General features: G+C 44.0%; 1 protein-coding gene across 1 annotated transcript in view; it reads right to left on the bottom strand.

Annotated features, from left to right (window-relative positions):
- RALBP1 (ralA binding protein 1) overlaps window positions 1–13,152 on the bottom strand; it is a 54,583-nt gene extending 41,431 nt beyond the window's left edge. Inside the window, exon 1 of the mRNA XM_065399104.1 lies at window positions 13,090–13,152. The gene's annotated coding sequence lies outside the window, so the exon portion shown is untranslated. The remainder of the gene's footprint in view (window positions 1–13,089) is intronic.
- Between the last annotated feature and the right edge of the window lie 3,450 nt (window positions 13,153–16,602).

Below are 16,602 nucleotides of genomic sequence, written 5' to 3'. Positions count from 1 at the left end.
CACCCCTTCCATGAGGCCCCGCCCCTGCTCCGCCTCGCCTCTTCTCGCCCCTTCCATGCCCCCATTCCAACCCCTTCTCTGAAGTCCTCACCCCAACTCTGCCCCCTCCCTGCCCCCAGGGAGTGCAGGAGGGGTGTGGGGTGTGGCGGGGGCTCAGGGCAGGGAATTGAGGTGCAGGAGGTGTGCAGGGTACAGCAGGGAATTGGGGTGTGGCGAGGGTTCAGGGCAGGGAGTTGAGGTGCAGGAGATGTGCAGGGTACGGCAGGGAATTGGGGTGTGGGGTGCAGGAGGTGTGAGGGGTGCAGGGTGTGGCAGGGGGTTGGGGTGCAGGAGGGGTGTGGGATGCGGCAGGGGGCTCCGGGCAGGGGGTTGGGGTACAGAAGAGGTGCGGGGTACGGGCTCCGGCCCGGCGCTGCTTACCTAGAGTGGATCCAGGGTGGCAGTGCCGCGCACCGCGGCCAGGGCAGGCTCCCTGCCTACCTGTCCTGTCCCCGGCCCCGCTCCGCTCCAGGAAGCAGCCGGAGTCCCTGGAGGGGGTGGGGGGGAAAACGGCACCATGTGCTGCTCTTGCTGCTCCTCCAGGTACCTCCCCCAAAACTCCCATTGGCCACGGTTCCCAGTTCCCAGCCAATGGGAGCTGCAAGAGCATGGAGCCCTCTACTCGCCTCCCACCCCCCTGCCCGGGGCTGCAGGGCCATACAGTAGTTCAGCCGCTTCAGGGAGTGGTGCGGGGCTCGCGGCGGGCGTGGGGAGCTTGGCGGGCCACACAAAAGAATCCTGCGGGCCGTGTGTTTGAGACCCCTGATCTAAAGGTAGCATCTTTTAGGTGGGATGTAGAAAAAGTTGTTGAATATTTTCACAAGAGTAGGGATATTAGCTCTGTTAAATACTCCAATTCAGATATAAGTCTTCCAACCTAAAAATTCTCTCAAGTAGTTTCAACTGGATAGTTTATTCTTTACTTTCCAGCTCTAGAAAGCACTGCTAACAGAACTGAAAGGATGCCATGCTTCTCCAGAGAAGTGGCTTAATTTCATGTATTTACAATCTGGAAAGTGCTCTGGGTCCATTTTATGAAAGCTGCTATATAATCCTTCATTTGAGACACCGGTGTAAACAATCTAGTTTTGTTTGATCTTATTAAAAAAATAAGATCTAACAGAGGCACTACAATCCACAACAGCAAATATCTTCTGACATTTAGAGGAGGCTACACAAACCTAACACTTCCAGCAAAAAGTATTTCCCCCCCCCCCCGGTTTGATATTATGAGTATACTAGTTTCTACAGATTCCTATTCAATTGCTGCCATATATAGACTGACTAAGGGCTGCATTATTACAACACAAGCTGTCATTTGCATTGACAAATCTAAAACAAAAAAAGCTTTGCTCTGATTCCTCTATGGGGTGATAAATGACACAGAGAAGATCAACTTGAAAGTTATTAATGAAATTCTAAGACATATTGCACTGGATGACAATGCAATATAAATGTATCGCAGCATCTTCTAATGAACATTTCATGACCTCCATATGATTAAAATGGAATTAGTGGTTGTGGGGATCAACTCCATTCAATAATGGCACCAGAAGGGAAAGGAAGACTGTAATTAAGCTTATGATCTAGAAAGACTGGTTATTCTTCCTATATACTGCATAACAGTTCTTCCAAAGGATAAGGGCTTTTGATGAGTGGGAAAACAAGTTGTGCCCTAACTCTTACTGCGGGTAGAAAGCCTTGTGTATTATCATAGTTATTGGGTCTAATCTAATGCCCATTATGTAAATTAAAAGACTCCCACTGACTTCAACAGTATTGGATCAGACCCATTATGAGAAAAACACTTTAGGGAAGTGAAGTCTTGCAGCACAAAATGTGGACCTTTTCATCAAATTCTAGTTTAACAATGTAATCCTGAATTTGGCTGCATGGCCAGAAGTACTTGCAGTGCTTCCAACACAGAACAACATTGCAATCTCACATCATCAAGTTTCTTCCACAAACCCAAAGGAAGATGGGACTCTCATTTTCTGTCCTAAAAAAAAAAAAAAAAAAAAATCTACTGTGACATACTGCACCTCAAAATGGCAACCTACAACCCCCATATTCATCATTCATATATGGTTCTGATATTTCATACAAAACATGCAATGTAAGATATCAAATGAAAGGTCATGATCTCCTGAAACCCATTGTTATGTCAAAATACGCATAGCGTTACTATGTATCAAGTTATGAGATTTTCCTGTATGGCTGTTACTAGTAAACTTGCAACATATTTCAGTGACATACAAAGAAGGCAAACTACTCCCAGGAGGGTGCTCAACAACCATTAATCAGCAGGGGAGGTGTCATCAAGGGATTTACAATTCAATGAGGGCTGCAGAAGCACCACATATTGGAGATTGCTCAACTCTATGACTCTGGGCTTGTCTACACCGGCAATTTACAGCGCTGCAACTTTCTTGTTCAGGGGTGTGAAGAAACACCCCCCCGAGCGCAGTAAGTTGCAGTGCTGAAAAGTGCCAGTGTAAACAGTGCCCCAGCACTGGGAGCTGCGCCCCTTGTTGAGGTGGGTCTTTTTTTAGAGCGACCACACAAGGCACTTTAAAGCGCTGCCGCGGCATTGCCAGTGTAGACTAGCCCTCAGTTTCACAATACCACATCAGGGGGATTGCCCAGCCCAGTGACTCAGCAAAGCCCACCAGGACATGTCTGGGCAAGTATCTTGTCTTCTAGGCACATGGACTAAGGATATAAAATGGGAGACTATAGCATCATGCTTTTGCCTTTCTCCTCCCCCACCTATGCTGGAAGCAACAGGAATGCCAAGACGACAAAGATCATATGAGGAGATTGGTCCAGGCTTAAGGAGAAGCCTGTGCATTAAGAACTGTAACATGGAGTGGGGTGAGAAAATTGCTGATCTAAATAAAGCCTAGTATAATATGGTTTAAGATTTAGATTGCGCGTTTATCTTTTTTTCCTTTGGTAACTTTCTCTGGTCTTTTATGCCTACCACTTATAATCACTTAAAATCTACCTTTCCGTAGTTAATAAACCTGTTTTACATTTTACCTAAAACAGTGTGGTTTGGTTGAAGTGCTTGGGAAATCAGGTACAAAAGCTGGTGCATGTCCTCTCGGTATTGAGGGAGGCGCAGACTGGGTAATAAACTTACACTGGTTAGGCTTCTGACTAGGGCAAGATGGCATAGTCTGGGGATGCAAGGCTGGGGGGAATTGGCTGGTGCCTTTCTCTGTTTGATTCGTGAGTGGCTTTGGGCGCATTCATGCAACCGAGCTGGGTGTGGGGCTCCACACCACAAGCTGTTGTTCTGAGTGATAGCAGCACCTGGTGGGGTTTGCTGCTTGTCACTAGCAAAGCACTGTAAGAGACAGCCCAGGCTGGAGGCACAAGGGTGCACAGCAGTACCCCAGCTCCAGAAGCACCCTGGGGATCCCCTCACAGTGTTAAATGTAGGGGTAAATACTACTTCTCTATTCACTTTCTCCACACCATTCATGATTTTATAGACCTCTATCATATCCATCCCTCAGTCATCTCTTTTCTAAGATGTATGGAGAGTTGGGATCAGTTTTTCCTTTGTGCATTACTTTGCATTTATCAACACTGAATTTCATTTGCCATTTTGTCATGCAGCTTTGTGAGATCCCTCTGTTAGTCTTCACAGTCATCTTTCTTTTCAGGACTTTACTATCCTGAATCATTTTGTATCATCTACAAATTTTGCCACCTCATTGTTTACCCCTTTTTCCAGATCGTTTATGAATATGTTGAACAGCACAAGTTCCAGTACAAATCCTTGAGGGACCCCACATTTATCTCTCTTCACTCTGACAGCTGACCATTTATGCCTAGCCTTTATTTCCAATATTTTAACCAGTTATTGATCCCTGAGATAACCTTCCCTATTATCCTATAACAGTTTACTTTGCTTAAGAGCCTTTGGTGAGGGACCTTTTTAAAGGCTTTCTGAAAATCCAAGTACACTATAATGACTGGATCACCTATGTAATGACATGTGAGGGACAAGGTGGGTGGGTGAAGTTGATCTAGTAAAAGATATTACCTCACCCACCTTGTCTCTCTAATATCCTGGGACCAACATTGCAAACAAAAGATATATGTAGCATTTATAGATACAAAAGTTTATCACTAATCCCAGTGTCTGCCACATCCCAATACAATAGTCTTTTGAAATTTTCATGCTTCCAAAGTCTCAAATCTGTCACGCATAGTATATCATTAATTATGATTAATATGAAATGTTAATACCTACTGTGCAGGGATGTTGCAAGACTTAATTAAGCCTTGCAAAGTGTTCATGAAAACATACAAGCCCAGACATCAAATGTACTCATCCATCCTTGCTATGATGATATTTTACTTGCCCATCAAAAAGTGACTTACACCAGGCAACTAGACAAGTAGAATTTTTCCTATATGACTTAATTAATAAATGTGCTTTCATTGCCTGAATGAAGACTGCTGTAAAAACTCAAATTATTTGTAAAAATGTGCCATATTCTAAGTATGTAAGTAAGACTTGCTATCAGGTGCTTGTACCTTACATGAAGGTGCAGTGGAATTACTATGTCATACCTGTAGCTATATTCATTTGTGCCAATGAAGACATAAAGGGGATTGGAAACGCTGTCAAGGGCACGGAAACTAAGGTCTGGTACAGAGAGATTCTGGAAGTAAAAACCTTAACCCCAGCCACGTCTGGACTGAAAGTTTTGGCTGTAGAACATGTCTGATTGTTGTTTGAGATTCAATAAAACAAACCCCCGGATGGGAGTAGACATGGATTATACAGAGCCTTAAATAAAACTAACAATTATTTACACTGAACACATTGGAAATACTCTACTAAAACAACACCACCGCAGAAGCCTACCGTACAGAAAAGCAAATATAACTTGGGTTTGTCCTACAGGCTGCGGACTTGCAGACTCACGAAACAGTCCCACACAAGACTCAAGTGAAACATTAGCAGTCTACAGTTCTGTGGGGTGATAGAACACCTTTTTAATTTCACATTAAACTCATATTCATTATCATATTTTTTCTAATATCAAGTTTGAAGTTAACAGCATTACTTACCACTGATATACTTTACATCTTCAGAGTGCTATACAAATATTGACTCTTCACAATACCCGTGCGAGTTAGGTAATTGTCTCCATTTTACAGGTTGGGGGTGGGTGGGAAGAGAGCCAACCAACCAAAAAAACCAGATACTGAAAAGTTACATGACTTGACCAAAGCCACGCTCAGAATCAATGTCTGAGCCAGTCTTGGAACTTGAGTTTCTGACTCCCAGTCCCATGCCTTGCCCACTATATCCTATCTGTGCAATTATGGTGATGACCAAAGAGAACTACAGTCCTATAATACTCTATGACTAGACCACAGATGAAGTGGAAAACTACAGCCTGAGAAACTATAGTGTTCATGCTTGCAGTGGTAGTTTCATCATTTAAAGAGTAGAATTGTACTAAGACTGTGAAATCAGCTCTTGCAAACAGATGTATTAACCAAAATATGTAAATTGCTTTATTGCTGTAACCACAAGTCTGATAGAATACGGTGTGCTGTGCAACTAAAATAAGGAAGTAGCTAACACTGGACAATTAAGATATATCATATATTCTAAGTTGCAGAACTATGAACTGTATTCCTGCTAAGCTTACTGTGGAAAACTATTAGTAACTAAACTGTTGCAATCTGTTTTGTACATGTAGTTCTGTTCTTTGTACATACAGAATCTGTCAGAAAATAAGATGTATGTTCTGGTGAAGCTTGTAAGATATGCACTATCTGCCAGTTACTGTACTGCAGCTGTACTGGGTCACGTTGGTACAGACACCTCTATGTCTTGCAAAACATGTATGAAGCCACATAAGAGAAAAGAGGAAAGGGTTGTGCTAATACAGAGTATTTTTTTGATTTTCCATCTGTTGTAAACAAGCAGGCTATATACCAAAATTCTGTAATCATTTTGGGACAGGCTGGATGCTGCAGGACTCTTTCCCAAACATTGGTAATCGAGAACCTCTCTGCATTGTGCTGATTTATCTTTGATTAATAAACTGATTGATAAAATATCAGATAACTCAGGTTCAATAAAATAATATAACTCATTGGTATCATGTCTTGTCTACATCCAAAAGCTGTACCACTGTAATTATACCAGTATAGTTAAAGCAGGTGGCATGATCCCTCAGCATGGACAGTTATACTGGTATAAACACACTTAAATTAGTACAGCTTATTCCCATACGGAAAGGAGAATAAGCTATTTTGGTAAAAGGCACATTTATACCTGCCTAAGTACCGCCAGACTAGGGACTGTACCAATATAATTATCAGTTACAAACAAACAAAAAATAAAACAGAATTACACCCCTGGCAGTTATGATACAAAAACTGTGTGTAAACCAGACCTGTATTATATATGTTTGACTATACTGTAGACATGGGCGGTGGGGTGGAGCCCCCGGCTCCGCCCCTTCCACCCGCACCCTCCCCACGACTGTAGCCCCGGGAATCCCTGCTCTCCCCCCCCCCCCCCCATGGCCAGAGCCACAAGCCCCCTCCCCCCCCTAGAGAGCCCCCCCTTGGCCACAGGAAGCCCAGGCCAACCGAAGTCCTGAGCAATCCCCACTTGGCTGGAGGAGCCCTGGGCTGGCCGAAGCTCTGAGCCCCCCCCTGCTGGAGGAGCCCTGGGCTGGCTGAAGCCCTGAGTCTTCCCCTCCTCCCCACATTCAGAGGTGCCCTGGACCAGCCGCAGCCACACCTCCCCTCCCCAGACCCAACCCGCCCAGAGGAAAAGTGTCTGTTAGAAGATGCTTTTGATGTGCCCCATGTAGGTTCCAGAGCGGCTGAGGTGATGGTATGTGCCTCCTCCGCCACCTGGGAACCTGCATGCAGGGCCGGCTCCAGGCACCAGCTTAACAAGCAGGTGCTTGGGGCGGCACCTGCGGCAATTCGGGGGCCGCAGGTCCCGCACTCCCTCTAGGAGCGAAGGACCTGCCGCTGAACTGCCGCGCCGATCGCGGCTTTTCCCCCCCCCCTCCACCAATTGCCGCCGCCAATCGCGATCGCGGCTTTTTTTTTTTTGCCGGGGGCGGCAGAAATGCTGGAGCTGGCCCTGCCTGCATGGGGCATAATAAAGCAAAGCTTCGCCGCCAAATCCTGCAAATGGGGGTCCAGCGGCTGCGTCGGCGGCAAAGCCTCTCCTGGCCTATTATACCTGTCGCCCATGACTGTAGATGTGTCTGAAGTCTGAATTGAAATCACTTTAACGTTAAAATTTTTGGGTTCTTTAAAGTAAAGGACTAAAAGCACTAGCTAAAACCAAATACAGGATGGGTATAAAGTGTGCCTCATTTCTGACCTGCGAATCCCCTGCTATTCCATTTCTAGGCTACTTTTCTGAAGAGACTGCAAATCTTATCACGTTCTGAGCTGTTTCTGTGATATAGCATCATTTCCACATTCCTATGGACTATGGTGAGACCATCAAATTTGTCCTCTTATGTGACAAGCTAGGATTTGAATCCAAGACTCAATTCAAGAGTCACATTAACCATTTAGGCTTGCAGTCAAGAACTCCACCCAGCTGTCCATTCCTAACCCTCATCCCACAAATTGTATTATATTTCCTCCAACAACTCTGTAAAGCATTTTCAGAACATTCTTGAGAAGAAGCCAAATAAACCCTATGATCAAGCAGTCTTTCAGTTGCTATGTGAATTGAGAGCACTGTACAGCCAGATTTCAGGATTAAACATTTTAAGAAGTGTGCCACTTGCTCCTTGTGAAAGAACTTTTCAGTTGAGATTAGTTTGGAGGAGACTAGCAGCAATATGAAGCACATTTTGTATGGAATTTATAGAGGTAAAAACGCCTAATGAACAGGAAATGTAAAAATCATTAGATTTAAGCAATCCACTGGATCTCTGAAACATTCTGTCTGACTTCACCATATTTGAAACAGACCAGATGGGTACTTATTTCTTCTCTTCACCGCTACTATCAATGCAATGAATGCATTTATGTCACATAATTGTTCTTTAGTTATAATTACATTATAATTCCAAAATTATATATTATACATATTAAAATCCCACAATTAAGCAATTATATAATGCCATAATTATTTAACGAGTCTTCTCGATTCTGTTAAGACTAGTTAATTTTTACTAATTTAGAGAAAACACACACTACACATGAAACTAAGAACTTTTTACAGAACACCCACAGCAAAAACATTCACCGCCACCAGCAAAACCAGAGAGCTTCACTGCTGGAATGTTTACCTTTGGAGATTACGTCTTTCACTCCATGTATTTTGTCCTAATAGATCAATATACATCAATTTATTTTTGGTGTAACACACAGGAAGTGGGTTCTCCCTTTTTTTTTTTTTTTTTTTTTTTTAAGTACTGCAACAAGATCAATACAAACATGTTCAATTGGAATTCTTAAGGTACTGATCACCCCAACAATCAAGTTAATTTGAACATTTAATCTGACACTGACCTGAGAATCCCTTCAATTACTAGGGATTAGTTAAAGAGATATTTGTCATCATGAGTCTTTTTTTTTTATAATAAATTCATTGTATAACTAGCATTCTAAAAATTAGATCTGTTTTTAAATAGAATTGAATCTTTATGGTTAATTCTTGTGAAAATGGACACAACATTTGATGTTCTGATTCAAATGCACCATGTTGGTGTCATTATTCTCACATACTGCATTTTTTCCAACCCACTCCTCATTCTGCTTGAGCCCCATTACTGTCATAAGACTGCACTCCATCCCCATTGTTCCTTTCTGCTGACTAGCATACTCCTTGCTGGATTCACTCTTTAGTAAACAGCTGGACACCTGTTGAAACTCTGATTCAAAGCAGGAAGTGATCACTGTGCACTAACCTAAACAAGTCCATATACACATGGGAATATTCAGTGTAGTGTAACTACAGTACCAAAATATTAATTTGATCACTAGGAGATGACCCAGACAATTAAACAAATAAAAAAGGTAACCACAAAAAATGCGTAGTGACATTTCCTCTTTACACAAAAACCGTGCATTCTGAGGGCTAATTTAAGTTGGCATTTGCTTTGAACCACTAAATATCTTACTTTAAAATTAACTGTCACTAAATTGGCAATCACTTTAGTGTGGGTCAATGGCATTCCTGCCTATAAAGGGAAATCTTGAGGTTTTCCTCTTGGCTTTCCTCATTATTATTATTTTTTTTTTTTAAACACACACCTATGTCTCTCTTCTATTTGAAAATATTGCCAAATACTTTGTGTTATTAAAATTAATAAAACAGGACATCAGCTTTAGAAGACTCCAGATGACTGGGAATCAAAAACTCATTTTGGTGGCTTGCCTGAACAAAGTCAATTCCATTTAATGTCACTTTCACATCTTTTGTATCCATGGCTGTTGCACTGGCTGAGACACTGGAGAAAGTCCTGCAGACTTGAAAAATCCCCCAAAGCCTGGAGTTAGGCAGGCAAGATTAGGGTGTTATTTTCCACTTTTACAATGCTGTTCCAGCATTTTAGGAGAAGCAGAATTTTCAAAAAACTAACAAGCAGTTAAAAGCTATATACATCACTTCTTTATTCCACCAAGTCAGTGATGTTTCTTTTGTGAGACTGCTGACATGTCCCAGGATACAATGGGATGACTTCAGTGTCATGACTGTTCAGCAATGTCACAAAGAATTTAAATGGTAAAGAAAAAGTCCAATTTTATTCTGTACTGAGCAGTTTTCTAAGATTTTTGATATTTCTATTTTATAAAAAATAGAAAATTAAAAAAACAAAACAGAAAGACTCAAAGAATTACTGTAGAACCTCACTGTTACGAACACCAGAGTTATGAACTGACCGGTCAACCACACACCTCATTTGGAACCAGAAGTACACAAGCAGGCAGCAGCAGAGACAAAAAAAAAAAGAAATACAGTAAACTACTGCATTAAACATTAACTATTAAAAATAAAGGGAAAGTTTAAAGAAAAAGATTTGACAAGGTAAGGAAACTTTCTGTGTTTGTTTCATTTAAATTAAGATAATAAAAAGCAGTACTTTTCTTCTCACGCCAGTTTCAAAGTTGTGTTAAGTCAATGTTCAGTTGTAAACTTTTGAAAGAACAACCATAACATTTTGTTCAGAGTTATGAATCATCTCCATTCCCAAGGTGTTTGTAACTCTGAGATTCTATTGTAGTGAATATGGAGCCGGAAAGGCAAAGACTTCCCTTGGTCCTCATCCAATTTGTGTTTTTTCAGTCACATTTTTTATGTTTAAAATTTCTTGTGACCCTTTTACAACGTGAAAAACATGCACACAAAAGGGAAAACTAAGCTCCCAAATATTGTAAAAACTTACATGAGAGTAGTCTCACTGATTTCAACGAGACTACTCAAGTGCATTAAGCTAAGTATGTGTGTTTGCTTGAGCCCCTTTACTGTCATACAACAGCATTCCATTCCCAGTGTTCCTTTCTGCTGACACTGGTTACATGTTGCCAGATTTTATGGAATGAGAAAAAAGGGTACACAATAGATTATTTTGAGGCAGTAATATCTTAAATATTGATCTACTTAGCCTATCAAGTATTTTTATTTGGCAGACTACCATTAAACTTTTGCTAAGAGCAATACAAATAATATATAACAAAAATTAGAGTTGTATTAGTGTAGTGCCTACAAGCCCCAACTGATAGAGTCCCAATGTGCTAGATGCAGCACACACACACACACAGATTTTACACACAAAAGTTGTACTGCTTTAACTACATTGGTACAGTGAGAGTAGTATAACCCATCTAGTGTGGACCCAATTATTTCAATATAAAGGTGCTTTACATCAGTTTAGCTATTCCCATACAGGAAGGGGAATAAGTTACAATGATAGAAGGCATCTTTATACCAAGAAAAGGGTCCACATTAGGGGGCATACTATTTTAACCATTTGTTTAAAAAACATAATATCATATCCCTAGCTGAAAATTATACTAGTATACAAAAACTGTGTGTAGAGCAAGCCAAGTTCAAAAATCTTACAATCTAAATAGACAAGTCAAAGGGTAGGAGAAAGGAAGTTTTATTATTCCCATTTTACAGATGGAGAACTGTGGCAAAGAAAGATTAAGTTACTTTCTCAGGCAACACAGGAAGCCTTTGGCAAAACTGGAAACCAAACCCAGATCCACACTAAGTTGTCATACTTTTGGACCCAAATATCTGAAATGTGTGTTTTTTCCAGTATACTATTTCTCTCATGCTGCCCCAAACACTTGGAAGGCACTCCCTCTAAACATCTGCAAAGCTACCTCACTATCCACGTTCAAATCCCTCCTCAGAATCCCTCCCTTTTGCTGTGATGCTTACAGAAAACATGATAATGGTTAGGCTGCTAGTGTGCACAGACCACTGCCTACCATGCTGACCAATACTGTCTCATTGTTTACTTGTACTCCCCCATCTGTCTATATCCATCTGTCGTCTCTTGTCTCATACTTGGACTGTAAGCCCCCTGGAGCAGAAACTGTCTTTTTGTTATGTGTCTGTACAGCACCTAGCACAATGAGGTCCTGGTCTATAACTCTGGCCCCTAAGCACTACAAATACTAAATAATACCAATTTATATATTACTACTACACTAAAAGTCAATATAAACATTAAAAAAGTTGAACTGCATCATGCAATAAAGGCTGTATCCACACCTGTATGATTATTAAGATCCCATAACATTTTTGTAAGAGTAGAGATTGACCCCCAATGCTCTAATAATTTCTCCTCCTTGTTTTTCTACATCATACAACATGCCACCTGACTGCTACCTTCAAGCTTATTGGCAGATGCATTTTAGTGACGCTGAATGTATATTGTTTGAAGTGGATCAAGAGCGTTCGGGATGAAAGGTGCTACATATGATTGATCATTATCTGCACTCTAAGTGAGTGAGTCCACTCTGTTCCACTGCAACAATGGAATTCGTCAATCTCAAAAGAAAAAAAGAAAAAAAGAAAAAAAAGAAAAAAAAAGAAAAAAGAGGCTGATTTGTGCAGGAGGCAGAGCTTTCTAAGCAAATTACCCAGGACTGTGGAACTCCTCAGAATGACTACAAACCTCAGTGTTTCCAGAACAAGATGTTCTTTGACCTAATGCACGTTCCCACTGTGTTCTGTTACCCCTTTCATTGCATTTTGCTTTAATGGATAACAAACACTTTGGGACAGGGTCTACCTTTTTACTTACATAGAAACCATGCACAGCTGTAACAACAAATTACTATTAGTTGCTGGTATTGTGCAGGGCATACTAGGTACTTTCCAAACACACCATATACAATATGAAGAGCATGATGGCAGTTTTGTTTCTTTTACGAGTGATTTCCACTTCAAGGAAACAAAGGGGTAGTAGATGAAAAAGACAGGACAGTAACATGTAGCACCACAGTCCTCCCCATTGGTGTTATATGAGCAGCACAGAATATCATGTGTGTTTCACAGCATACAACCATTTGGGAGTACGTGGGGTGCAGGGAGCTTGGTATCCGACACTGGGAGGTACGATGCTCACCCTGGGAGAGGAAAGCAGGTGCAAAAGCTAGGTGCCCCCTCCCCCCCCAAAATCCCTGAGGGCATCGGGCTGGGGTAATGGGAGATGCTGGCACACACAGAGCCCCTGTCACTGTGAGGAGGTGCTGGGATGCGGGGCTCTGCCACACCCCTACCCTGGAGACACCACGGGCAGCAGCAGCCTCGAGGAGGTGGTGGTGGTCCCCGGTGTAAACACCTCTCCAGGGAGGGCGCTGGGTGGGGGAGGGTCCCTGGCACTGCCCGGGGCGCTGGGGGGAGGGGAGGGGGGAGAAGAGGGTCCCTAGGGGGGAATCTCTGGCACTGTCCCTCCCCCCGGGGGCCGCACTCTAACCCCCCGCCCGGAAGTCACTCCCCCCCGTCACCCCACACTGGGAAATGGGGGCGGAGACCCCCACACGCGCGACCCCAGAACTGACCCCGGGTTTCCGCTTGCCTGCAGGGCGGCTCGGCTCCGCCTCGGCCTCACGCGCACGCCGCCTCGCGCCCCATTCCGCCTCCGCCGCCCGTTTACAAGGACGGGGGATTCGTGAATAGAGCGAGCCTACCAACGCGCATGCGCCGCCAGCAGCTTTCCCCCGTCTGCCCCCGGCAGCGATAAGGGGAGAGTGCGCATGCGCATAGCAAAGGCAGCCGCAAGAGGCGGGATGGAGCTGCGCATGCGCCTCGCAAACCGGGGGTGGGGGCGCATGCGTATTGTCGGCGAGTACGCGACGGAGAGACGACAGAACGCTTGCGCACTGCTGGTGGCGGTTATGTCTCCTCCCGCGTGGGGCATGCTGGGAATTGTAGTTCCATCAGTTGAAGTAGAGACTGGGACGGAAGGCGGTTGGATGTCGGAGGGTGGAACGCCTCGCGCTCTGCCCGCGTCCGCCGCCTGCCCCTGCCCCGCCTTAGCAGCCCCCGGCCGCCCCGCCGGGCTTTTCTCTGGACACGGTGCCCAGGCAGGGCCGGTGCCAGCTGCGCACGGAAGCCGGGGTGGGTGGGTGGCTGACTAAGAGCGAGTCTCCCAGCCCCGCTTTTTGTTTGGAGGTTGGCTGCTCCCGGCGCGCTGACATCTGTGCGGCTACCCCGAGTGCCTGGGTCCTGGGAATGTGTGGGGCAGGGGCCTGGGGGGGTCAGTGACCCAAATCCGGTGCCAAGGGGGGCCCAGAGGCGCAGCCCCCGCAATACAATAACGTGTCTCACAGGGGACGCGTTACACCGGCAATACCTGTGTGCGCAAAGGCAGCGATCAAAGCAGGGTCCCTGCACCGGCCCTGGCAGCTCTGCCCCTTGCCGGGGGGTTCGGGGTTCAAATACAAATGTGATCTGGCCAAGCTGCTTCTCCGGCTCGGTGCGCGCCAGGCGGGTCTCGGGCCAAATGGCTCCGCCGCTGAGCGTGTGCAGAGGGAGAGGCGCTACCTCGCCGCACAACTACGCGTAGGGCTGCCCCGGGCTCGTGTTGCGGTCATTGCCTCTGAGCCCCAGGCGCTGTGCGGCCAGGGCAGCAAACTGACACAACACAAGGGGGCGGCCTATCTTGCTGCCATCTGCCTCTGTCAAAGGGGTGTGTGTATTTCGGGAAAGGTGATGGGACTGCCGCAGAATGGTCAGATGGCGCTGAAACTTGCTTTGAAAAGAAAATAACCTACACGGGCAAATGCTCGCTGGGAGGGGAGGGATCAAGTGATGAGGAGGGAAGGGGTGCGACACTAGGGAGGAGACAGGAGTACCAGGCTGTCATCCATCCTCTCATTCCCCTCCCATCTACAGAGGTGTGATAATTCCTTACCCCCATCATGTGAGCCAGGTTCTAGAGGAGGTTTGTCTTTCTGGCTGCAGCTGAGCCCCTCTCCCTACCCGCTGCCCCGCATGTGATCTGGGATCTGAGATCTATATGAAAGATTCTGGGTGGTCTGCTAGAAGGATCAGGTAGGTTTGGGAGTGGGTCTTGCAGCCTTTTTCAAAGAGGGAGGGAGTAGCATTGGTGGAGAATTGGAGAGGTAGGAGGGTCTCCACAAAGTGATCCTCTCATAGATTTTCCTCTTCCAGAGGGCCCCATCTTGCATCTGAGTGCAGGATGGGATGAACTGGCCCACTGATGGTTTAAAACTGTAAGTAGTTCATATGTTCTGCAAGTCTCTGTTGCTATAATTATTTGAGGTGAAATGTGCACCACAACAGGACATGCTAGTGGAGTTTTTATCTTTCTTGAACATGAATGATTTGGCTGGCAGAGCCTACAGCCTCCTATACAGCCAGACCTCTTACAATCTTTGCAGAACAATGGCAAACTTCACAAGGTGTCCAGAGGCCCCTAGGAAAAAATTTGTAACGCTAGCCCCAGACTGAAGCAGATATAATCCTATGAACTAGTGGTAATCAAGGCTTCTGAAAGTTAGAAGAATAATCACCTTGAGACTATTTTTGAGTTTGGGATTTAGAAAACTAAAATTAGAAGACTATTCAAAAAATTGAAGTCCTCATTTTTCAGAGTTTCATATCACAAAAACTTCTTGTCCAATTCTCCAACTTTGCCAGAAATTCCCCTTTGGCTAGAAACCAGACCTTTACAAAAATTCGTTTTGCATGCGTGCATGTCTTAAAGTGTGGGGGTTTGTAATTAAGTTTACAATGGAAAGTTACTTACAATCTTAACTGTAGAATTGCTACCTCGCTTCCATATAGCACAGTAAATATTAAATGTTAACATACAGCAGAGCCCTAGCTAACCGAGGTTCTGTTAAAAAGGTTAATAATTCCATATTCCAGTGTTTTGTACACCCTTTCTACTTAATCGGTAAATCTTATTTTGGAGTTGGTAGAATCTGTGGTTTTGATTGACTGAAAAGTGGTAGCTGGTTCTCCCATTATTGGACAGGCACGTTGGAAATATCCAGAATACTATGTAAGCTTTTTTCCTTTGATACTAATTTTTTTCCTGGCAACTGACATTTAGTGCAGTAAGTAATTGTACACTGAGTAAGAAATAATTACTTAATGAAGCAATATTGCAGATCTAAAAAAAGTTTATAATAGATGTTTGTGATCTGTAAATAAATGGAAATGTGATGTTTTTGTTTTGTTTTCAAATGGAAGAAGTAAATGTGGGTGTTTGGAAGAAAAATCTTAGGCTTTTCAGTTTACCCACTGTAGGCATCGGATACACACAGTGCTAAGTCTCTCTTCTGTTCACTCCACATGTAGATTCCTTCTGATACAGGAGCCAAGACCTCTTTTTTCTACTGACGAGGGGAGAAGTTTGAGAGCAGCAACAGGTATCTTTTGCCTGGTCCCCTTCTGGAGTGTCAGAGCTTTCCTCCTGCTGGGGCAAGGAAGCACAGTTCTTACTCCTTGCCTGATCTTGCTCACAGAGGAAACTCCACCACATTCTCAGCATCTTCCTTGTAGTTTAGGGAATCTTAGGGTGTGGAGGTCACTGTACTTTTAAAATTCTCTAAAGTTCTCAGTGTTCCTCAAAAAGTGGATGTTATCTTTCAACACTATCAACCACAACACACCGTTACATTTTTAGTCTGTGCATCACAACCGTTTTTATAGATTTGCAGTAGTTGCCATCCTAGTGGAGGACTCATGCGAGTGTGTTCATCTTACTGTGGTGGACTGCTTCCATTCTCTTAACAAAATTATACAATGCAGTTAGAGGAGCTTATCTGCTAGAAAATCTCACTTTGAAATACTGTGGGCAATTCCATATAAAGAGAAATAGTGTGGGTCTCACTTCTTCCTCCTGCTAGCGTAGTAGTAGGTGTGAGGAGAGCCTCATGCAGCTGGGTAGTCCTGTGGTAAGGATGGTGTAGAATATTGCTACAGAGAATTTTTGCCTTCACTAACTCTTCCCACCCCAATGCCGAACCATGAGTCTATTCCCAACAAAGAAAAGCTGGAGAAAACAGCAGTTGTTAGGTAAAGAGGGAAATTGTTATGTG

This window comes from Emys orbicularis, chromosome 2 (assembly GCF_028017835.1).
Source record: "Emys orbicularis isolate rEmyOrb1 chromosome 2, rEmyOrb1.hap1, whole genome shotgun sequence".
NCBI lineage: Eukaryota > Metazoa > Chordata > Testudines > Emydidae > Emys > Emys orbicularis.
Note: the sequence above shows the minus strand (reverse complement) of the source record. Positions and strands in the feature narration are given on the sequence as shown.